Below are 21,936 nucleotides of genomic sequence, written 5' to 3'. Positions count from 1 at the left end.
CTCGGCCTACTTTAGTCTAAGTGTACACTCTCCTCAGCCTACGTTAGCCTAGGGGTACACTTTCCTCAGCCTACTTTAGCCTAGGGGTACACTCTCCTCAGCCTATTTTAGCCTAGGGGTACACTCTCCTCAGCCTACTTTAGTCTAGGGGAACACTCTCTTCGGCCAAATTAGCCTAGGAGTACACTCTCCCCAGCTTATTTTAGCCAAGGGGTACACTCTCCTCAGCCTTCTTTAGCCTAGGGGTACACTCTCCTCGGCCTACTTTAGCCTAGGGGTGCAATGTCCTCGGCCACTTTAGCCTAGGGGTACACTCTCCTCGGCCTACTTCAGCATAGGTGTACACTCTCCTCAGCTTACTTTAGCCTAGGGGTACACTCTCCTCGGCCTACTTTAGCCTAGGGGTACACTCTCCTCGGCCTACTTTAGCCTAGGGGTACACACTCTTCGGCCTACTTTAGCCTAGGGGTACACTCACCTCGGCCTACTTTAGCATAGGGGTACACTCTCCTCAGCCTACTTTAGTCTAGGGGTACACCCTCCTCGGCCTACTTAACCTAGGGGTACACCCTCCTCGGCCTACTTTAGCCTTGGGGTAAACTCTCCTTGGCCTATTTAGTCTAGGGGTACACTCTCTACGGCCTAATTTACCCTAGGGGGACACTCTGCTCGGCCTACTTTAGTCTAAGGGTACAGTCTCCTCAGCCTACGTTAGCCTAGGGGTACACTTTCCTCAGCCTACTTTAGCCTAGGGGTACACTCTCCTCAGCCTATTTTAGCCTAGGGGTACACTCTCCTCAGCCTACTTTAGTCTAGGGGAACACTCTCTTCGGCCAAATTAGCCTAGGAGTACACTCTCCCCAGCTTATTTTAGCCATGGGGTACACTCTCCTCAGCCTTCTTTAGCCTAGGGGTACACTCTCCTCGGCCTACTTTAGCCTAGGGGTGCAATGTCCTCGGCCACTTTAGCCTAGGGGTACACTCTCCTCGGCCTACTTCAGCATAGGTGTTCACTCTCCTCAGCTTACTTTAGCCTAGGGGTACACTCTCCTCGGCCTACTTTAGCCTAGGAGTACACTCTCCTCAGCCTACTTTAGCCTAGGGGTACACTCTCCTCGGCCTACTTTAGTCTAGAGGTACACTCTCCTCAGCCTACTTTAGCCTAGGGGTACACGCTCCTCGGCCTACTTTAGTCTAGCGGTAAACTCTCCTCAGCCTACTTTAGACTAGGGGTACACTCTCCTCAGCCTACTTTAGTCTAGGGGTACACTCTCCTCGGCCTACTTTAGTCTAGGAGTACACTCTCCTCAGCCTACTTTAGCCTAGGGGTACACTCTCCTCGGCCTACTTTAGTCTAGAGGTACACTCTCCTCAGCCTACTTTAGCCTAGGGGTACACGCTCCTCGGCCTACTTTAGACTAGCGGTAAACTCTCCTCAGCCTACTTTAGAATAGGGGTACACTCTCCTCAGCCTAATTTAGCCTAGGTGTACACTCTCCTTAGCTTACTTTAGCCTAGGGGTACACTCCCCTCGGCCTACTTTAGCCTAGGGGTACACTCTCCTCAGCCTATTTTAGCCTAAAGGTACACTCTCCTCAGCCTACTTTAGTCTAGGGGTACACTCTCCTCAGCCTAATTTAGCCTAGGAGTACACTCTTCTCAGCCTACTTGAGCCTAGGGGTGCACTCTCCTCAGCCTACTTTAGCCTAGGGGTACACTCTCCTCAGGCTTCTTTAGCCTAGGGGTACACTCTCCTCAGCCTAATTTAGCCTAGGGGTACACTCTCCTCAGCCTACTTTAGCCTAGGTGTGCACACTCCTCGGCCTACTTTAGCCTAGGGGAACACTCTCCTCAGCCTACTTTAGCCTAGGGGTACACTCTCCTCAGCCTACTTTAGCCACGGGGTACACTCTCCTCGGCCTACTTTAGACAAGGGGTACATTCTCCTTGGCCTACATTAGTCTTGGGGTACACTCTCCTCGGCCTACTTTAGTCTAGGGGTACACTCTCCTCGGCCTACTTTAGTCTAGGGGTACACTCTCCTCAGCCTACTTTAGACTAGGGGTACACTTTCCTCAGCCTACTTTAGCCTAGGGGTACACTCTCCTCAGCCTTATTTAGCCTAGGGGTACACTCTCCTCGGCCTACTTTAGTATAGGGGTACATTCTCCTCGGCCTACTTTAGCCTAGGAGTACACTCTCCCCAGCTTATTTTAGCCATGGGGTACACTCTCCTCAGCCTTCTTTAGCCTAGGGGTACACTCTCCTCGGCCTACTTTAGCCTAGGGGTACAATCTCCTCGGCCACTTTAGCCTCGGGGTACACTCTCCTCAGCCTACTTAAGCATAGGTGTACACTCTCCTCAGCTTATTTTAGCTAGGGGTCCACTCTCCTCGGCCTACTTTAGCCTAGGGGTACACTCTCCTCAGCCTAATTTAGCCTAGGGGTACACTCTCCTCGGCCGACTTTAGCTTGGGGTACACTCTCTCAGCCTACTTTAGCCTAGGGGTACACTCTCCTCGGCCTACTTTAGCCTAGGGGTACACACTCTTCGGCCTACTTTTGCCTAGGGGTACACTCACCTCGGCCTACTTTAGCCTAGGGGTACACTCTCCTCGGCCTACTTTAGCCTAGGGGTACACTCTCCTCGGCCTACTTTAGCCTAGGGGTACACACTCTTCGGCCTACTTTTGCCTAGGGGTACACTCACCTCGGCCTACTTTAGCCTAGGGGTACACTTTCCTCAGCTACTTTAGTCTAGGGGTACACCCTCCTCGGCCTACTTTAGCCTAGGGGTAAACTCTCCTTGGCCTATTTAGTCTAGGGGTACACTCTCTACGGCCTAATTTACCCTAGGGGGCACTCTCCTCGGCCTACTTTAGTCTAAGGGTACACTCTCCTCAGCCTACGTTAGCCTAGGGGTACACTTTCCTCAGCCTACTTTAGCCTAGGGGTACACTCTCCTCAGCCTATTTTAGCCTAGGGGTACACTCTCCTCAGCCTACTTTAGTCTAGGGGAACACTCTCTTCGGCCAAATTAGCCTAGGAGTACACTCTCCCCAGCTTATTTTAGCCAAGGGGTACACTCTCCTCAGCCTTCTTTAGCCTAGGGGTACACTCTCCTCGGCCTACTTTAGCCTCGGGGTGCAATGTCCTCGGCCACTTTAGCCTAGGGGTACACTCTCCTCGGCCTACTTCAGCATAGGTGTACACTCTCCTCAGCTTACTTTAGCCTAGGGGTACACTCTCCTCGGCCTACTTTAGCCTAGGGGTACACTCTCCTCGGCCTACTTTAGCCTAGGGGTACACACTCTTCGGCCTACTTTAGCCTAGGGGTACACTCACCTCGGCCTACTTTAGTCTAGGGGTACACCCTCCTCGGCCTACTTAACCTAGGGGTACACCCTCCTCGGCCTACTTTAGCCTTGGGGTAAACTCTCCTTGGCCTATTTAGTCTAGGGGTACACTCTCTACGGCCTAATTTACCCTAGGGGGACACTCTCCTCGGCCTACTTTAGTCTAAGGGTACACTCTCCTCAGCCTACGTTAGCCTAGGGGTACACTTTCCTCAGCCTACTTTAGCCTAGGGGTACACTCTCCTCAGCCTATTTTAGCCTAGGGGTACACTCTCCTCAGCCTACTTTAGTCTAGGGGAACACTCTCTTCGGCCAAATTAGCGTAGGAGTACACTCTCCCCAGCTTATTTTAGCCATGGGGTACACTCTCCTCAGCCTTCTTTAGCCTAGGGGTACACTCTCCTCGGCCTACTTTAGCCTAGGGGTGCAATGTCCTCGGCCACTTTAGCCTAGGGGTACACTCTCCTCGGCCTACTTCAGCATAGGTGTACACTCTCCTCAGCTTACTTTAGCCTAGGGGTACACTCTCCTCGGCCTACTTTAGCCTAGGGGTACACTCTCCTCAGCCTAATTTAGCCTCGGGGTACACTCTCCTCGGCCGACTTTAGTCTAGGGTTACACTCTCCACAGCCTAATTTAGTCGAGGGGTACACTCTCCTCAGCCTACTTTAGCCTAGGGGTACACTCTCCTCAGCCTACTTCAGTCTAGGAGTACACTCTCCTCAGCCTACTTTAGCCTAGGGTTACACTCTGCTCAGCCTTCTTTAGTCTAGGCGTACACTCTCCTCAGCCTACTTTAGCCTAGGGGTACACTCTCCTCGGCCTACTTTTGTCTAGAGGTACACTCTCCTCAGTCTACTTTAGCCTAGGGGTGCACGCTCCTCGGCCTACTTTAGTCTAGGGGTACACTCTCCTCAGCCTACTTTAGACCAGGGGTACACTCTCCTCGGCCTACTTTAGCCTAGGGGTACACTCTCCTCAGCCTACTTTAGCCTCGGGGTACACTCTCCTCAGCCTCCTTTAGTCTAGGGGTACACTCTCCTCAGCCTAATCTGGCCTAGGTGTACTCTCTCCTTAGCTTTCTTTAGCCTAGGGGTACACTCTCCTCGGCCTACTTTAGCCTAGGGGTACACTCTCCTCAGCCTACTTTAGCCAAGGTGGACACACTCCTCGGCCTACTTTAGCCTAGGGGTACACTCTCTTCGGCCTACATTAGCCTAGGAGTACACTCTCCCCAGCTTATTTTAGCCATGGGGTACACTCTCCTCAGCCTTCTTTAGCCTAGGGGTACACTCTCCTCGGCCTACTTTAGCCTAGGGGTACAATCTCCTCGGCCACTTGAACCTAGGGGTACACTCTCCTCGGCCTACTTTAGCATAGGTGTACACTCTCCTCAGCTTACTTTAGCCTAGGGGTACACTCTCCTCGGCCTATTTTAGCCTAGGGGTACACTCTCCTCAGGCTTCTATAGCCGAGGGGTACACTCTCCTCAGCCTACTTTAGCCTCGGGGTACACTCTCCTCAGCCTACTTTAGCCTAGGTGTACACACTCCTCGGCCTACTTTAGCCTAGGGGTACACTCTCCTCGGCCTACTTTAGCCCAGGGGTACACTCTCCTCGGCCTACTTTAGTCTAGGGGTACACTCTCCTCGGCCTACTTTAGACTAGGGGTACACTCTCCTTGGCCTACATTAGTCTAGGGGTACACTCTCCTCGGCCTACTTTAGTCTAGGGGTACACTCTCCTCGGCCTACTTTAGCCTGGGTGTACACTCTGCTTAGCTTACTTTAGCCTAGGGGTACACTCTCCTCGGCCCACTTTAGCCTAGGAGTACACTCTCCTCAGCCTATTTTAGCCTAGGGGTACACTCTCCTCAGCTAACTTTAGTCTAGGGGTACACTCTCCTCAGCCAAATTTAGCCTAGGAGTACACTCTTCTCAGCCTCCTTGAGCCTAGGGGTACACTCTCCTCAGCCTAATTTAGCCTAGGGGTACACTCTCCTCAGGCTTCTTTAGCCTAGGGGTACACTCTCCTCAGCCTACTTTTGCCTAGGGATACACTCTCCTCAGCCTGCTTTAGCCTCGGTGTACACACTCCTCGGCCTACTTTAGCCTTCGGGTACACTCTCCTCGGCCTGCTTTAGCCTAGGGGTACACTCTCCTCGGCCTACTTTAGTCTAGGGGTACACTCTCCTTAGCCTACTTTAGACTAGGGGTGCACTTTCCTCAGCCTACTTTAGCCTAGGGGTACACTCTCCTCAGCCTTACTTAGCCTAGGGGAACACTTTCCTCGGCCTACTTTAGTATAGGGGTACACTCTCCTCGGCCTACTTTAGCCTAGGAGTACACTCTCCCCAGCTTATTTTAGTCATGTGGTACCCTCTTCTCAGCCTTCTTTAGCCTAGGGGTACACTCTCCTCGGCCTACTTTAGCCTAGGTGTGCACTCTCCTCAGCTTACTTTAGCCTATGGGTACACTCTCCTCGGCCTACTTTAGCCTAGGGGTACACTCTGCTCAGCCTAATTTAGCCTAGGGGTACACTCTCCTCGGCCTACCTTAGCCTAGGGGTACACTCTCCTCGGCCGCATTTAGTCAAGGGGTACACTCTCCTCAGCCTAATTTAGTCTAGGGGTACACTCTCCTCAGCCTACTTTAGCCTAGGGGAACACTCTCCTCAGCCTGCTTTAGTCTAGGGGTACACTCTCCTCGGCCTACTTTAGTCTAGAGGTACACTCTCCTCAGCCTACTTTAGCGTAGGGGTACACGCTCCTCGGCCTACTTTAGTCTTGGGGTACATTCTCCTCAGCCTACTTTAGACTAGGGGTACACTCTCCTCGGCCTACTTTAGCCTAGGGGTACACTCTCCTCAGCCTACTTTAGCCTAGGTGTACACTCTCCTCAGCCTACTTTAGTCTAGGGGTACACTCTCCTCAGCCTAATTTAGCCTTGGTGTACACTCTCCTTTGCTTACTTTAGCCTAGGGGTACACTCTCCTCAGCCTACTTTAGTCCAGGGGTACACTCTCCTCAGGCTTCTTTAGCCTAGGGGTACACTCTCCTCAGCCTACTTTAGCCTAGGGGTACACTCTCCTCAGCCTACTTTAGCCTATGGGTACACTCTCCTCAGCCTACTTTAGCCTAGGGGTACACTCTCCTCAGGCTTCTTTAGCCTAGGGGTACACTCTCCTCAGCCTACTTTAGCCTAGGGGTACACTCTCCTCAGCCTACTTTAGCCTAGGTGTACACAATCCTCGGCCTACTTTAGCCTAGGGGTACACTCTCCTCGGCCTACTTTACCCTTGGGGTACACTCTCCTCAGCCTACTTTAGTCTAGGGGTACACTCTCCTCGGCCTACTTTACCCTTGGGGTACACTCTCCTCAGCCTACTTTAGCCTAGGGGTACACTCTCCTCGGCCTACTTTAGCCTCGGGGTACAATCTCCTCGGCCACTTTAGCCTAGGTGTACACTCTCCTCAGCTTACTTTAGCCTAGGGGTACACTCTCCTCGGCCGACTTTAGTCTAGGGGTACACTCTCCTCAGCCTAATTTAGTCTGGGGTACACTCTCCTCAGCCTACTTTAGCCTAGGGGTACAGTCTCCTCAGCCTGCTTTAGTCTAGGGGTACACTCTCCTCGGCCTACTTTAGTCTAGGGGTACTCTCTCCTCAGCCTACTTTAGCCTAGAGGTACACTCTCCTCAGCCTACTTTAGTCTAGGGGTACACTCTCCTCAGCCTACTTTAGCCTAGGGGTACACTCTCCTCGGCCTACTTTAGTCTAGAGGTACACTCTCCTCAGCCTACTTTAGCCTTGGGGTACACTCTCCTCGGCCTACTTTAGCCTAGGGATACACTCTCCTCAGCCTACTTTAGTCTAGGGGTACACTCTCCTCGGCCTACTTTAGCCTAGGGGTACACTCTCCTCAGCCTAATTTAGCCTAGGGTTACACTCTCCTCAGCCTACTTTAGTCTCGGGGTACACTCTCCTCAGCCTAATTTAGCCTAGGTGTACACTCTCCTCAGCCTACTTTAACCTAGGGGTACACTCTCCTCGGCCTAATTTAGCCTAGGGGTACACTCTCCTCAGCCTACTTTAGCCTAGGGGTACACTCTCCTCAGCCTACTTTAGCCTAGGGTTACACTCTGCTCAGCCTTCTTTAGTCTAGGCGTACACTCTCCTCAGCCTACTTTAGCCTAGGGGTACACTCTCCTCGGCCTACTTTTGTCTAGAGGTACACTCTCCTCAGTCTACTTTAGCCTAGGGGTGCACGCTCCTCGGCCTACTTTAGTCTAGGGGTACACTCTCCTCAGCCTACTTTAGACCAGGGGTACACTCTCCTCGGCCTACTTTAGCCTAGGGGTACACTCTCCTCAGCCTACTTTAGCCTCGGGGTACACTCTCCTCAGCCTCCTTTAGTCTAGGGGTACACTCTCCTCAGCCTAATCTGGCCTAGGTGTACTCTCTCCTTAGCTTTCTTTAGCCTAGGGGTACACTCTCCTCGGCCTACTTTAGCCTAGGGGTACACTCTCCTCAGCCTACTTTAGCCAAGGTGGACACACTCCTCGGCCTACTTTAGCCTAGGGGTACACTCTCTTCGGCCTACATTAGCCTAGGAGTACACTCTCCCCAGCTTATTTTAGCCATGGGGTACACTCTCCTCAGCCTTCTTTAGCCTAGGGGTACACTCTCCTCGGCCTACTTTAGCCTAGGGGTACAATCTCCTCGGCCACTTGAACCTAGGGGTACACTCTCCTCGGCCTACTTTAGCATAGGTGTACACTCTCCTCAGCTTACTTTAGCCTAGGGGTACACTCTCCTCGGCCTATTTTAGCCTAGGGGTACACTCTCCTCAGGCTTCTATAGCCGAGGGGTACACTCTCCTCAGCCTACTTTAGCCTCGGGGTACACTCTCCTCAGCCTACTTTAGCCTAGGTGTACACACTCCTCGGCCTACTTTAGCCTAGGGGTACACTCTCCTCGGCCTACTTTAGCCCAGGGGTACACTCTCCTCGGCCTACTTTAGTCTAGGGGTACACTCTCCTCGGCCTACTTTAGACTAGGGGTACACTCTCCTTGGCCTACATTAGTCTAGGGGTACACTCTCCTCGGCCTACTTTAGTCTAGGGGTACACTCTCCTCGGCCTACTTTAGCCTGGGTGTACACTCTGCTTAGCTTACTTTAGCCTAGGGGTACACTCTCCTCGGCCTACTTTAGCCTAGGAGTACACTCTCCTCAGCCTATTTTAGCCTAGGGGTACACTCTCCTCAGCTAACTTTAGTCTAGGGGTACACTCTCCTCAGCCAAATTTAGCCTAGGAGTACACTCTTCTCAGCCTCCTTGAGCCTAGGGGTACACTCTCCTCAGCCTAATTTAGCCTAGGGGTACACTCTCCTCAGGCTTCTTTAGCCTAGGGGTACACTCTCCTCAGCCTACTTTTGCCTAGGGATACACTCTCCTCAGCCTGCTTTAGCCTCGGTGTACACACTCCTCGGCCTACTTTAGCCTTCGGGTACACTCTCCTCGGCCTGCTTTAGCCTAGGGGTACACTCTCCTCGGCCTACTTTAGTCTAGGGGTACACTCTCCTTAGCCTACTTTAGACTAGGGGTGCACTTTCCTCAGCCTACTTTAGCCTAGGGGTACACTCTCCTCAGCCTTACTTAGCCTAGGGGAACACTTTCCTCGGCCTACTTTAGTATAGGGGTACACTCTCCTCGGCCTACTTTAGCCTAGGAGTACACTCTCCCCAGCTTATTTTAGTCATGTGGTACCCTCTTCTCAGCCTTCTTTAGCCTAGGGGTACACTCTCCTCGGCCTACTTTAGCCTAGGTGTGCACTCTCCTCAGCTTACTTTAGCCTATGGGTACACTCTCCTCGGCCTACTTTAGCCTAGGGGTACACTCTGCTCAGCCTAATTTAGCCTAGGGGTACACTCTCCTCGGCCTACCTTAGCCTAGGGGTACACTCTCCTCGGCCGCATTTAGTCAAGGGGTACACTCTCCTCAGCCTAATTTAGTCTAGGGGTACACTCTCCTCAGCCTACTTTAGCCTAGGGGAACACTCTCCTCAGCCTGCTTTAGTCTAGGGGTACACTCTCCTCGGCCTACTTTAGTCTAGAGGTACACTCTCCTCAGCCTACTTTAGCGTAGGGGTACACGCTCCTCGGCCTACTTTAGTCTTGGGGTACATTCTCCTCAGCCTACTTTAGACTAGGGGTACACTCTCCTCGGCCTACTTTAGCCTAGGGGTACACTCTCCTCAGCCTACTTTAGCCTAGGTGTACACTCTCCTCAGCCTACTTTAGTCTAGGGGTACACTCTCCTCAGCCTAATTTAGCCTTGGTGTACACTCTCCTTTGCTTACTTTAGCCTAGGGGTACACTCTCCTCAGCCTACTTTAGTCCAGGGGTACACTCTCCTCAGGCTTCTTTAGCCTAGGGGTACACTCTCCTCAGCCTACTTTAGCCTAGGGGTACACTCTCCTCAGCCTACTTTAGCCTATGGGTACACTCTCCTCAGCCTACTTTAGCCTAGGGGTACACTCTCCTCAGGCTTCTTTAGCCTAGGGGTACACTCTCCTCAGCCTACTTTAGCCTAGGGGTACACTCTCCTCAGCCTACTTTAGCCTAGGTGTACACAATCCTCGGCCTACTTTAGCCTAGGGGTACACTCTCCTCGGCCTACTTTACCCTTGGGGTACACTCTCCTCAGCCTACTTTAGTCTAGGGGTACACTCTCCTCGGCCTACTTTACCCTTGGGGTACACTCTCCTCAGCCTACTTTAGCCTAGGGGTACACTCTCCTCGGCCTACTTTAGCCTCGGGGTACAATCTCCTCGGCCACTTTAGCCTAGGTGTACACTCTCCTCAGCTTACTTTAGCCTAGGGGTACACTCTCCTCGGCCGACTTTAGTCTAGGGGTACACTCTCCTCAGCCTAATTTAGTCTGGGGTACACTCTCCTCAGCCTACTTTAGCCTAGGGGTACAGTCTCCTCAGCCTGCTTTAGTCTAGGGGTACACTCTCCTCGGCCTACTTTAGTCTAGGGGTACTCTCTCCTCAGCCTACTTTAGCCTAGAGGTACACTCTCCTCAGCCTACTTTAGTCTAGGGGTACACTCTCCTCAGCCTACTTTAGCCTAGGGGTACACTCTCCTCGGCCTACTTTAGTCTAGAGGTACACTCTCCTCAGCCTACTTTAGCCTTGGGGTACACTCTCCTCGGCCTACTTTAGCCTAGGGATACACTCTCCTCAGCCTACTTTAGTCTAGGGGTACACTCTCCTCGGCCTACTTTAGCCTAGGGGTACACTCTCCTCAGCCTAATTTAGCCTAGGGTTACACTCTCCTCAGCCTACTTTAGTCTCGGGGTACACTCTCCTCAGCCTAATTTAGCCTAGGTGTACACTCTCCTCAGCCTACTTTAACCTAGGGGTACACTCTCCTCGGCCTAATTTAGCCTAGGGGTACACTCTCCTCAGCCTACTTTAGCCTAGGGGTACACTCTCCTCAGCCTACTTTAGTCTAGGGGTACACTCTCCTCAGCCTAATTTAGCCTCGGGGTACACACTCCTCAGCCTACTTTAGCCTTGGGGTACACTCTCCTCAGCCTACTTTAGCCTAGGGGTACACTCTCCTCAGCCTACTTTAGCCTAGGGGTACACTCTCCTCAGCCTACTTTAGCCTAGGGGTACACTCTCCTCAGCCTAATTTAGCCTAGGGGTACACTCTCCTCAGCCTACTTTAGCCTAGGGGTAAACTCTCCTCAGCCTACTTTAGCCTCGGAGTAGACTCTCCTCAGACTACTTTAGTCTTGGGGTCCACTCTCCTCAGTCTATTTTAGCCTAGGTGTACACTCTCCTCAGCCTACTTTAGCCCAGGTGTACACTCTCCTCAGCCTACTTTAGCCTAGGGGTACACTCTCCTCAGCCTACTTTAGTCTAGGTGTACACTCTCCTCAGCCTACTTTAGCCTAGGGGTACACTCTCCTCAGCCTACTTTAGTCGAGGGGTACACTCTCCTCAGCCTTCTTTAGTCTAGGTGTACACTCTCCTCAGCCTACTTTAGCCTAGGGGTACACTCTCCTCAGCCTACTTTAGCCTAGGGGTACACTCTCCTCAGCCTACTTTAGCCTAATGTTACACTCTTCTCAGCCTACTTTAGCCTCGGGGTACACTCTCCTCAGCTTACTTTAGCCTAGGGGTACACGCTCCTCAGCCTACTTTAGCCTAGTGGTACACTCTCCTCAGCCTACTTTAGCCTAGGGGTACACTCTCCTCAGCCTACTTTAGCCTAGGTGTACACTCTCCTCAGCCTACTTTAGCCTAGGGGTACAGTCTCCTCAGCCTACTTTAGCCTAGGTGTACACTCTCCTCAGCCTACTTTAGCCTAGGGGTACACGCTCCTCAGCCTACTTTAGCCTAGGGGTACACTCTCCTCAGCCTACTTTAGTCTAGGGGTACACTCTCCTCGGCCATCTTTAGCCTAGGGCTACACTCTCCTCAGCCTACTTTTGCCTCGGGGTACACTCTCCTCAGCCTACTTTAGTCTAGGGGTACATTCTGCTCAGCCTACTTTAGCCTAGGGGTACACTCTCCTCAGCCTACTTTAGCCTAGGGGTACACTCTCCTTGTTAAGTCCGTGAATGATTGAGACACGGACCAGCAGGAGTGAAAACAAACAAATCTTTACTGGTGGAAATCAGTCGTGAAACTAAACAACAGAGGCTCTCTAGCGCCTTTTATACAGGGGTGGTCACTGCCGGTACTGCAGTCTGAGACCAGTTATTCTCTTAAAGGTACATACACAACAATTCCTCCCCTTTTAGATAAACAGTACATAACATTCATTTAACAACTAAATGATAACGAATTACTATCACAATTACTGTTGCTAGATACATTGGTTAAGTTTAAGCAATTATAAGTTCAGTCTTTGAGGAGGCTTCCTGATTCTGTCTGGTAACGCCTCTTTGGGGTATCAGGTTCTTCTGGCAATGTTGCGTCGGGATCAATGTCTTTGTTTGGTTCATCTGCTTCCAATATTACCGGTTCTGCGGTAGCTGCAATTGGAACGTCAATTTCATTACCAGGTGTAGCAGATCGTGGTGTGGAGTTAACGTTTTCCAGTGACTCTAGAATCTGGTCAGCATGGCGTCTTACAATGCTCTCCCCAACGTCCACGGTATACATGAGAGGTCCTTGTCGTCTACAAATTGTTCCTGGCTGCCATTTCTCAGTGCGGTAGTCCCGGGCCAAAACTGGTTGACCTATCTTAAAACTCCTGGTCGGCCTTTCATTCATATTCTGAAACTGCCTGTTCTCCACGTCTCTTCGGACGTTTGGCTTAACCAAATCCAAGCGGCATCGTAGTCTTCGATTGAAGAACATCATGGCTGGAGTTTGGTTGGTAACCACATGTGCCGCATTCCAATAGGCAAATAAGAAGTTGTCCACCTTGTGTTGTAGGGGTATATCTTCATTACACATTGCCTTGATAGCCTTCTTGAATGTTTGGACGAACCTCTCAGCCAATCCATTAGTGGCTGGATGATATGGGCAGATGTGTAATGCTTAACGCCATTGTTCTTTAAGAACCTCCGGAACTCTTCAGACACAAACTGTTCTCCATTGTCAGAGCAAATCTGTTCAGGCAGCCCATTCCTGGTGAATATGGTTCGCAAAATGGTGATAGTTTTTTCTGTGGTGGTTGAGGACATTTTTATGACCTCTGGCCACTTTGAATGTGCATCCACCGCAATTAAAAACATCGAGTCCATGAAGGGACCAGCAAAATCAATGTGCGCCCGTTGCCATGGAGGTGAGGGCCACTCCCATGGATGCAGAGGAGCTTGTGGTGGGGCGTTTTGGACCTTCTGGCATCCTGCACAGCTCTTGGTCATCTCTTCGATTTCTCTATCGATTCCCGGCCACCACACAAACGCTCTGGCTAAGCTCTTCATTTTTACCCCACCCAGATGACCCTCATGAAGCTCGTTGAGTACTCTATCCGTCAACTTAGGTGGAATTACTACTCTGGATCCACACATCAAGGTTCCTCTACACACTGACAGCTGTTCTCTTCTCGGCGAGAATGCTGGCAGCAGTGGTTCGCCATGTGCTGGCCATCCCTTCACCGTTAAATCATAGACCCGTGATAGTGTCGGGTCATTCCGTGTTTCCTTTTCTATGTTTGCATTCGTCACAGGGAGACATTCGACTATGGTCGAGTGGAATAACTCCATTGGATCCACTGCAAGGTCTTCTTCTTCCACCGTCGGCAACGGTAGGCGTGACAATCCATCAGCATTTCCATGCTGTTTAGTTCCTTTGTACTCGATGTCATATTGGTGTGCCCCTAGGAAAAGGGACCATCTCTGCAGCCGTTGTGCCGTCATTATCGGTACGCCCTTCTGAGGGTTGAAAATGGAGACAAGAGGTTGATGATCGGTTAGTAGAGTAAATTTTTGACCGTGCAGATAGTGATTGAAGTTCTTCACCCCCCACACTAGGCTGAGGGCCTCTCTGTCAATCTGGGCATAGTTACGCTCGGCAGAAGTTAACGAGCGTGACGCAAAAGCTATCGACCTCTCTAAACCATCAAGGAATTTATGTGACAGTACCGCCTCAATGCCGTAGGGAGACGCATCACACGCCAGCCTGATTGGCAGTGCTGGGTTGTAGTGAGCTGTGGTAAACCACTGTTAACCCTGTACATGTCTGTGTGGTAAACCACTGTTAACTCTGTACAAGTCCGGGCATGTCTCCACCCCTGGCTCCTCCCCTAAGCCCGGGTATAAAGGTGACTCACCACCCTTCCCCCGGGAGCTCTTAGGATGGATTCACTAGCAGAGGCATGCTCCAGTTCTTAGTCAATAAAAGCCTACTTCATAGATACATAGATACATAGAAGATAGGAGCAGGAGTAGGCCATTCGGCCCTTCGTGCCTGCTCCGCCATTTAATGAGATCATGGCTGATCCTTTAATTCAGTATCCCGTCCCCGCCTTCTCTCCGTAACCCTTAACCCCTTTTGCCCGTAGAAATATATCTAATTCCCTCTTAAATATATTTAATGAGCTGGCATACACTGCCCTCTGTGGCAATGAGTTCCACAGGTTCACCACTCTCTGAGTGAAGAAATTCCCCCTCATCTCTGTCCTAAATGGTTTAGCCCTTATCCTTAAATTATGTCCTCTAGTTCTGTTCTCACCCGCCAAGGGAAACATTCCTTCTGCATCCAGTCTGTCTAGACCTGTCAGAATTTTATACACTTCTATGAGGTCCCCTCTCAATCTTCTAAACTCCAGTGTGTACATCCCTAAACTACATAGTCTCTCCTCATAGGTCATTCCCGCCATTCCTGGTATCAGCCTGGTGAATCGCCGCTGCACCCCCTCCATGGCAAGAACATCCTTCCTCAGATGAGGCGACCAAAACTGTACACAGTACTCGAGGTGTGGTCTCACCAGTGCCCTGTACAGCTGCAGCAAGGTATCCCTGTTCCTGTATTCTAACCCTTTTGCTATGAAGGCCAGCATACCGTTTGCCTTCTTGACCGCCTGTTGCACCTGCATGCTCGCCTTCAGTGACTGGTGTACAAGAACACCCAGGTCTCTCTGTACTTCCCCCTCTCCCAATCTATTGCCATTTAAATAATAATTTGCCCTCCCGTTCCTGCACCCAAGGTGGATAACTTCGCACTTGTCCACATTATAGTGCATCTGCCATTTATCCGCCCAATCGCCCAGTCTGTCCAAATCGCTCTGGAGCTTCCTGGTCTCTTCCTCTGAGCCCACCCCCCCTCCTAGTTTAGTGTCGTCTGCAAATTTGGAAATGCTGCATCCGACTCCCTGATCCAGGTCATTAATGTAAATTGTGAACAGCTGGGGGCCCAGGACAGATCCCTGTGGTACCCCACTTGTTACTGCCTGCCATTCAGAAAATGAGCCGTTTATTCCAACTCTCTGTTTTCTATCTGACAGCCAGTTCCCTATCCACGCCAAAACTTTCCCCTTTATCCCATGAGCCTCAATTTTCCATGCTAATCTTTTATGTGGGACCTTATCGAAGGCCTTTTGGAAGTCCAGGTACACCACATCTACTGGCTCTCCCCCATCTATTCTACCAGTTACTCCCTCAAAAAATTCCAATAGATTAGTCAAGCACGATTTACCCTTTGTAAATCCATGTTGACTCTGTCCTATCCTGTCCCCATTTGCTAAGTGCTCCGCTATTTCATCCTTAATGATGGACTCCAGCATTTTGCCCACAACTGATGTAAGGCTTACAGGTCTGTAATTACCTGCTTTTTCCCTACCCCCCTTTTTGAATAGTGGGGTAACGTTAGCTACCCTCCAATCCATCGGCACTGTTCCCGAGTCTAATGAATTCTGAAAAATCATCCTTAGTGCATCCGCTATCTCTAGGGCCACCTCCTTCAGTACCCTAGGATGCATGTTATCAGGCCCTGGGGATTTGTCCACCTTCAATCCCTTTAGCTTCCTTAACACCATATCCTTAGAGATATTGATTTGCGTCAGTTCCTCCTTTGCCAATGTCCCTATTTTTCCCGATATCCCAGGGAGGTTTTTTGTGTCTTCCTTCGTAAAGACTGACCCAAAGTATGCATTTAGTTGATCTGCCATTTCCTTATTTCCCATTATATATTCCCCCGTATCTGACTGCAATGGACCAACTTTGGTTTTCACCAGTCTTTTCCTTTTGATATACTTATAAAAGCTTTTGGAGTTAGTTTTTATATTTTCCGCCAGCTTGTTTTCGTAAGCTATTTTGCCCCTCTTGATTATGCCCTTTGCCCTCCTTTGCTCTATCTTAAACTGTTCCCAATCTTCCGCTCTGGCGCTTTTTTTGGCTATTTTATACGCCCTATCTTTGGATTTTATGCTGTCTCTAATTTCCCCTGTTATCCACGGTTGAGTCACCTTTTTAGATTTCCTTTTATGCCAGATTGGTATAAACAATTTTTGCAATTTTGTCATTCTATCTTTAAATGTTTGCCATTGTTTATCTACCTCCAGTCCTCCCAGGAACGTTGTCCAATCAGACCTACTCAGTTCCCGTCTCATGGCATCATAATTCCCCTTGTTTAAATTCAGGACCTTAGTCTCTGAGTCAATTTCTTCGCTCTCCATTTCGAGTGAGAAATCGATCATGTTATGATCGCTCTGACCCAAGGGTCCCCGTACAACAAGATTACTGATTAGTCCCTTCTCATTGCACAGTACCCAGTCCATCTCGTAGTCTTTGGTGTTGTTGATAGCGCACCATGAGCCAATACTTCCCTTGAAGTGATTAAGTCCTTACTCTTCTGAAAAGCACGCTTACAATCATCGTTCCATTTCCATGCTACCCCCGTTCATAGCAGGGCGTTCAGTGGGTGCAGAATTGTCGACAAATTCGGCAAAAACTTATGATAGTAATTCACCAACCCGAGGAATGACCTCAGTTGCGACACATTTTCAGGCGCTGGGGCCTTAACAACCGCTTCAATTTTGTCAGGGGACTTATGTAACCCCTCTTCATCAATCACGTGGCCACAATACGATATCTGTTTCTTAAAAAATTCGCACTTGGGGTGGTTGGCTCGCAGCCCATGTTCCCGTAGTCTAGTGAGCACCTGTTCTAGGTTGTTAAGGTGTTCACTGTCACCTTCACCTGTTACAAGGATGTCATCCAAGTAACACTGAGTCCCCGGAATCCCTTGCAGGACTTGTTCCATCACTCTTTGCCATATCGCCGGAGCCGATGCTACTCCGAATACCAATCGATGATACTGGTAAAGACCTTTGTGAGTGTTTATCGTGAGATACTTCCTAGAGGACTCTTCAACCTCCATCTGCAAATATGCTTGTGCTAGGTCAATTTTTGTAAAACGCTTCCCTCCAGACAGTGAGGCGAAGATGTCTTCTATCCTTGGAAGAGGATATTGTACTGTGTGAAGGAAAGGGTTCACCGTCACCTTGAAATCCCCACAGATGCGAATCTTCCTTGGCTCTCCGGGCTTATTGCTTAACGCTTTCTTCATGACAGGAACGATGGGTGTCGCCCACTCGCTCCAGTCGACCTTAGACAACACGCCCGCCTTCTCCAGATTCTCCAGCTCTGCCTCGACGGCTGGGCGAATTGCTTTGAAAAACTTGGGAACTGCATTCTCTTCTATTTTTATCGAGGCGGTTACTCCTTTAAGCGTGCCCAGTTCTTGTTGAAATACCTCTTTGGCGTTAGCTAAGATTGTTGACAATCGTCCAGGAGTGACGTCTTCATCTTTTTACCGTCCACCGTCATTGCATGAATGGAATGCCAATCTAAGTTTATCTTCCTGATCCATTCCCGTCCCAATAACGGTGGTCCACCATTTGGCAGTATGTAGAGATACAATTTCCGTATTTTCTTGCCATTGTATTCGACAGGCACCCTTATTTTTCCTCTGGGGTATACTTTTTGCCCCGTATACATCGTCAAGACGATGGAAGTCTCTCTCAAGGGTATGTGTGAAAATAGCCGCTCGTCGTCTCGTCAATTCATGACGGTTAGCGCTGATCCTGTATCCAATTCCATTTTAACTTGGGACCCTGCTATCGTGCGAGTGACCCAAATGGTTCGGTGATCCTCTTTTGCGATTACATTGTGAAGTTTGAGACAGCTTAGTCTCCTGTTTCCGGATTCACTATCGCTCATCTGGTCTTCGGAACTACTGTCCGTCATCTTTTGTACTTTCTTGCACGGTTCCTTAGTAGCCTTTTTGTTGTCGCTGGACTTCTTCCCAGACCTGCAAACTCGTGCAATGTGTCCAATCTTCCCGCATTGTCTGCATATTTTGTCTTTGGACCAGCAGTCCTTCTGGTCATGGTTAGTTCTGCCGCAGCGATAACATTTTGCAAATCCCCGTGTCATTTCGTGGGTGCCGTATTCCTCTGGTTTTTGTTGAATTTCTGCAGCTCCCCTGGCTGCTGCTTCATACGATACTGCCACGCTGAAAGCCTTATCTAGCGTCAGCTCTTTTTCTGAGAGTAACTTCTTCTGTGTTCCTTCACTCAGGAGTCCACAGACAAATTTGTCCCGTAGGGTATCTGCCAGTCCTGCTCCAAACTGGCAGTGCTTTGATAGCTTGCGTAGTTCCGTAAGATACTCAGCATTGCTCTCATCTTTGTGCTGAGTTCTCCTGTGGAATTTAAATCTTTCTGCTATCAACAGCGGTGCAGGGTTTAAGTGTTCCAGTAGGACAGCAACAATTTCGTTAAAACTCTTCACCTTCAGTTTGGCTGGAGTAATCAGGTCCCGCAATAGGCCGTACGTTCTAGCGCCCATTAAGTTTAGCAATATCGATGCCTTTTTCCCCTCCGCTATTTCGTTTGCCTCGAAATATACCTCAACTCTTTCCACATACGTGGTCCAGTCCTCTAATGTATTATCAAAAGCAGTGATACAGCCAGTCTTCGGCATCTTGCAAATCTAAAGTGGTGCCTCCCGTGCTTTGCCTTCTTCCCCGATTTAACAAAATGGCACCTCCCGCGCTTTGCCTTCTTCCCCGCTGTTGTTAGCGCTGCTTTCCACGGTTTCTTGCGCTTTAAATATTGATTCTTTTTCTTTTATTATTTTCCCGTCGTGGAGCAGACCCTCTGGGACACTTCCCTCCCTCTTCTTAGGTCCGAACGCTGTCCGGCTTCGAAGCACCGGCCTCGCCCTGTGTGCTCCACCCTTTCTCTCTCTCTTTGCTTCCCGACTCGCTGCCCGGCCCCGTTGAAAAGCCACCCGATCGAGCTTCAGCCCGCCGCAACCCAGGAAGGATCAGAGCACTACCTGCCACCAGCCCGATTAGCTGGGAAACCACAGACCGAGGAACCCAGCCTGGCTCTGGAAAGTCTCTCCTGCAAGTTTTCAAACCGATGATTGACGGTCGACGCCCGTTCCCTGAGTTTCTTTGGACTCTATTTTTTTTTTCTTTCTTCTGGCTCCGACCTTCAACAACGTCATCTGAGGTGCTGCCGAGTTGCAGGTAAGTTCGTTTCTTATTCGTCGCCAGTGTTAAGTCCGTGAATGATTGAGACACGGACCAGCAGGAGTGAAAACAAACAAATCTTTACTGGTGGAAGTCAGTAGTGAAACTAAACAACAGAGGCTCTCTAGCGCCTTTTATACAGGGGTAGTCACTGCCGGTACTGCAGTCTGAGACCAGTTATTCTCTTAAAGGTACATACACAACACTCCTCAGCCTACTTTAGCCTAGGGGTACACTCTCATCAGCCTACTTTAGTCTAGGGGTACACCCTCCTCAGCCTACTTTAGTCTAGGGGTACACTCTCCTCAGCCTACTTTAGCCTAGGGGTACACTCTCCTCGGCCTACTTTAGCCTAGGGGTACACTCACCTCAGCTTACTTTAGCCTAGGGGTACACTCTCCTCAGCCTACTTTAGCATAGGGGTACACTCTCCTCAGCCTACTTTAGCCTAGGGGTACACTCTCCTCAGCCTACTTTAGCCTAGGGGTACACTCTCCTCAGCCTACTTTAGTCTAGGGGTACACCCTCCTCAGCCTACTTCAGTCTAGGGGTACACTCTCCTCAGCATACTTTAGCCTAGGGGTACACTCTCCTTGGCCTACTTTAGCCTAGGGGTACACTCACCTCAGCTTACTTTAGCCTAGGGGTACACTCTCCTCAGCCTACTTTAGCCTAGGGGTACACTCTCCTCAGCCTACTTTAGCCTAGGGGTACACTCTCCTCAGCCTACTTTAGCCTAGGGGTACACTCTCCTCAGCCTACTTTAGCCTAGGGGTACACTCTCCTCGGCCTACTTTAGCCTAGGGGTACACTCTCCTCAGCCTACTATAGCCTAGGGGTACACTCTCCTCAGCCTACTTTAGTCTAGGGGTACACTCTCCTCGGCCTACTTTAGCCTAGGGGTACACTCTCCTTGGCCTGCTTTAGCCTAGGGGTACACTCTCCTCGGCCTACTTTAGGCTTGGGGTACACTCTCCACAGACTACTTTAGCCTAGGGGTACACTCTCCTCGGCCTACTTTAGCCTAGGGGTACACTCTCCTCAGCCTACTTTAGCCTAGGGGTACACCCTCCTCAGCCTACTTTAGCCTAGGAGTACACACTCCTCAGTCTACTTTAGCCTAGGGGTACACTCTCCTCGACTTACTTTAGCCTAGGGTACACTCTCCTCAGCCTACTTTAGCCTAGGGGTACACTCTCCTCGGCTTACTTTAGCCTAGGGGTACACTCTCCTCAGCCTACTTTAGCCTAGGGGTACACTCTCCTCGGCCTACTTTAGTCTAGGGGTGCACGCTCCTCAGCCTACTTTAGCCGAGTGGTACACTCTCCTCGGCCTACTTTAGCCTAGGGGTACACTCTCCTCAGCCTACTTTAGTCTAGGGGTACACTCTCCTCAGCCTACTTTGGTCTAGGTGTGCACTCTCCTCAGCCTACTTTAGTCTAGGGGTAAACTCTCCTCGGCCTACTTTAGCCTTGGGATACACTCGCCTCAGCCTACTTTAGCCTAGGGTTACACTCTCCTCGGCCTACTTTAGCCAAGGGGAACACGCTCCGCAGCTTTCTTTCGTCTAGGGGTACACTCTCCTCAGCCTACATTAGCCTAGGGGTACACTCTCCTCGGCCTGCTTTAGCCTAGGGGTACACTCTCCTCAGCTTACGTTAGTCTAGTGGTACACTCTCCTCAGCGTACGTTAGCCTAGGGGTACACTCTCCTCGGCCTACTTTAGCCTAGGGGTACACTCTCCTCAGCTTATTTTAGCCTAGGGGCACACTCTCCTCGGCCTACTTTAGCCTAGGGGTACAATCTCCTCGGCCTACTTTAGCCTAGGGGTACACTCCCCTCAGGTTACTTTAGCCTAGGGGTACACTCTCCTCGGCCTACATTACCCTAGGGGTACACTCTCCTCGGTATACGTTAGCCTAGGGGTACACATTCCTCGGCCTACTTTAGCCTAGGAGGACACTCTCCTCAGCCGACTTTAGCCTAGGGGTACACTCTGCTCGGCCTACTTCAGCCTAGGGGTACACTCTCCTCAGCCTACTTTAGCCTAGGGGTACACTCTCCTCGGCCTAATTTAGCCTAGGGGTACACTCTCCTCGGCCTACTTTAGCCTAGGGGTACACTCTCCTCGGCCTACTTTAGCCTAGGGGTACACTCTCCTCGGCCTAATTTAGCCTAGGGGTACACACTCTTCGGCCTACTTTAGCATAGGGGTACACTCTCCTCGGCCTACTTTAGCCTAGGGGTACACTCTCCTCGGCCTACTTTAGCCTAGGGGTACACTCTCCTCAGCCTACTTTAGCCTAGGGGTGCACTCTCCTCGGCTTACTTTAGCCTAGGGGTACACTCTCCTCGGCCTACTTTAGCCTAGGGGTACACTCTCCTCGGCTTACTTTAGCCTAGGGGTGCACTCTCCTCGGCTTACTTTAGCCTAGGGGTACACTCTCCTCGGCCTACTTTAGCCTAGGGGTACACTCTCCTCGGCCTAATTTAGCCTAGGGGTACTCTCTCCTCAGCCTACTTTAGCCTAGGGGTACACTCTCCTCGGCCTACTTTAGCCTAGGGGTACA

This window comes from Somniosus microcephalus, chromosome 2 (assembly GCF_052327205.1).
Source record: "Somniosus microcephalus isolate GS21.2 chromosome 2, FLI_Smic_1.0, whole genome shotgun sequence".
Lineage (NCBI taxonomy): Eukaryota > Metazoa > Chordata > Chondrichthyes > Squaliformes > Somniosidae > Somniosus > Somniosus microcephalus.
The sequence above is the reverse complement of the archived record's forward strand: the minus strand, read 5'-3'. Positions refer to the sequence as shown.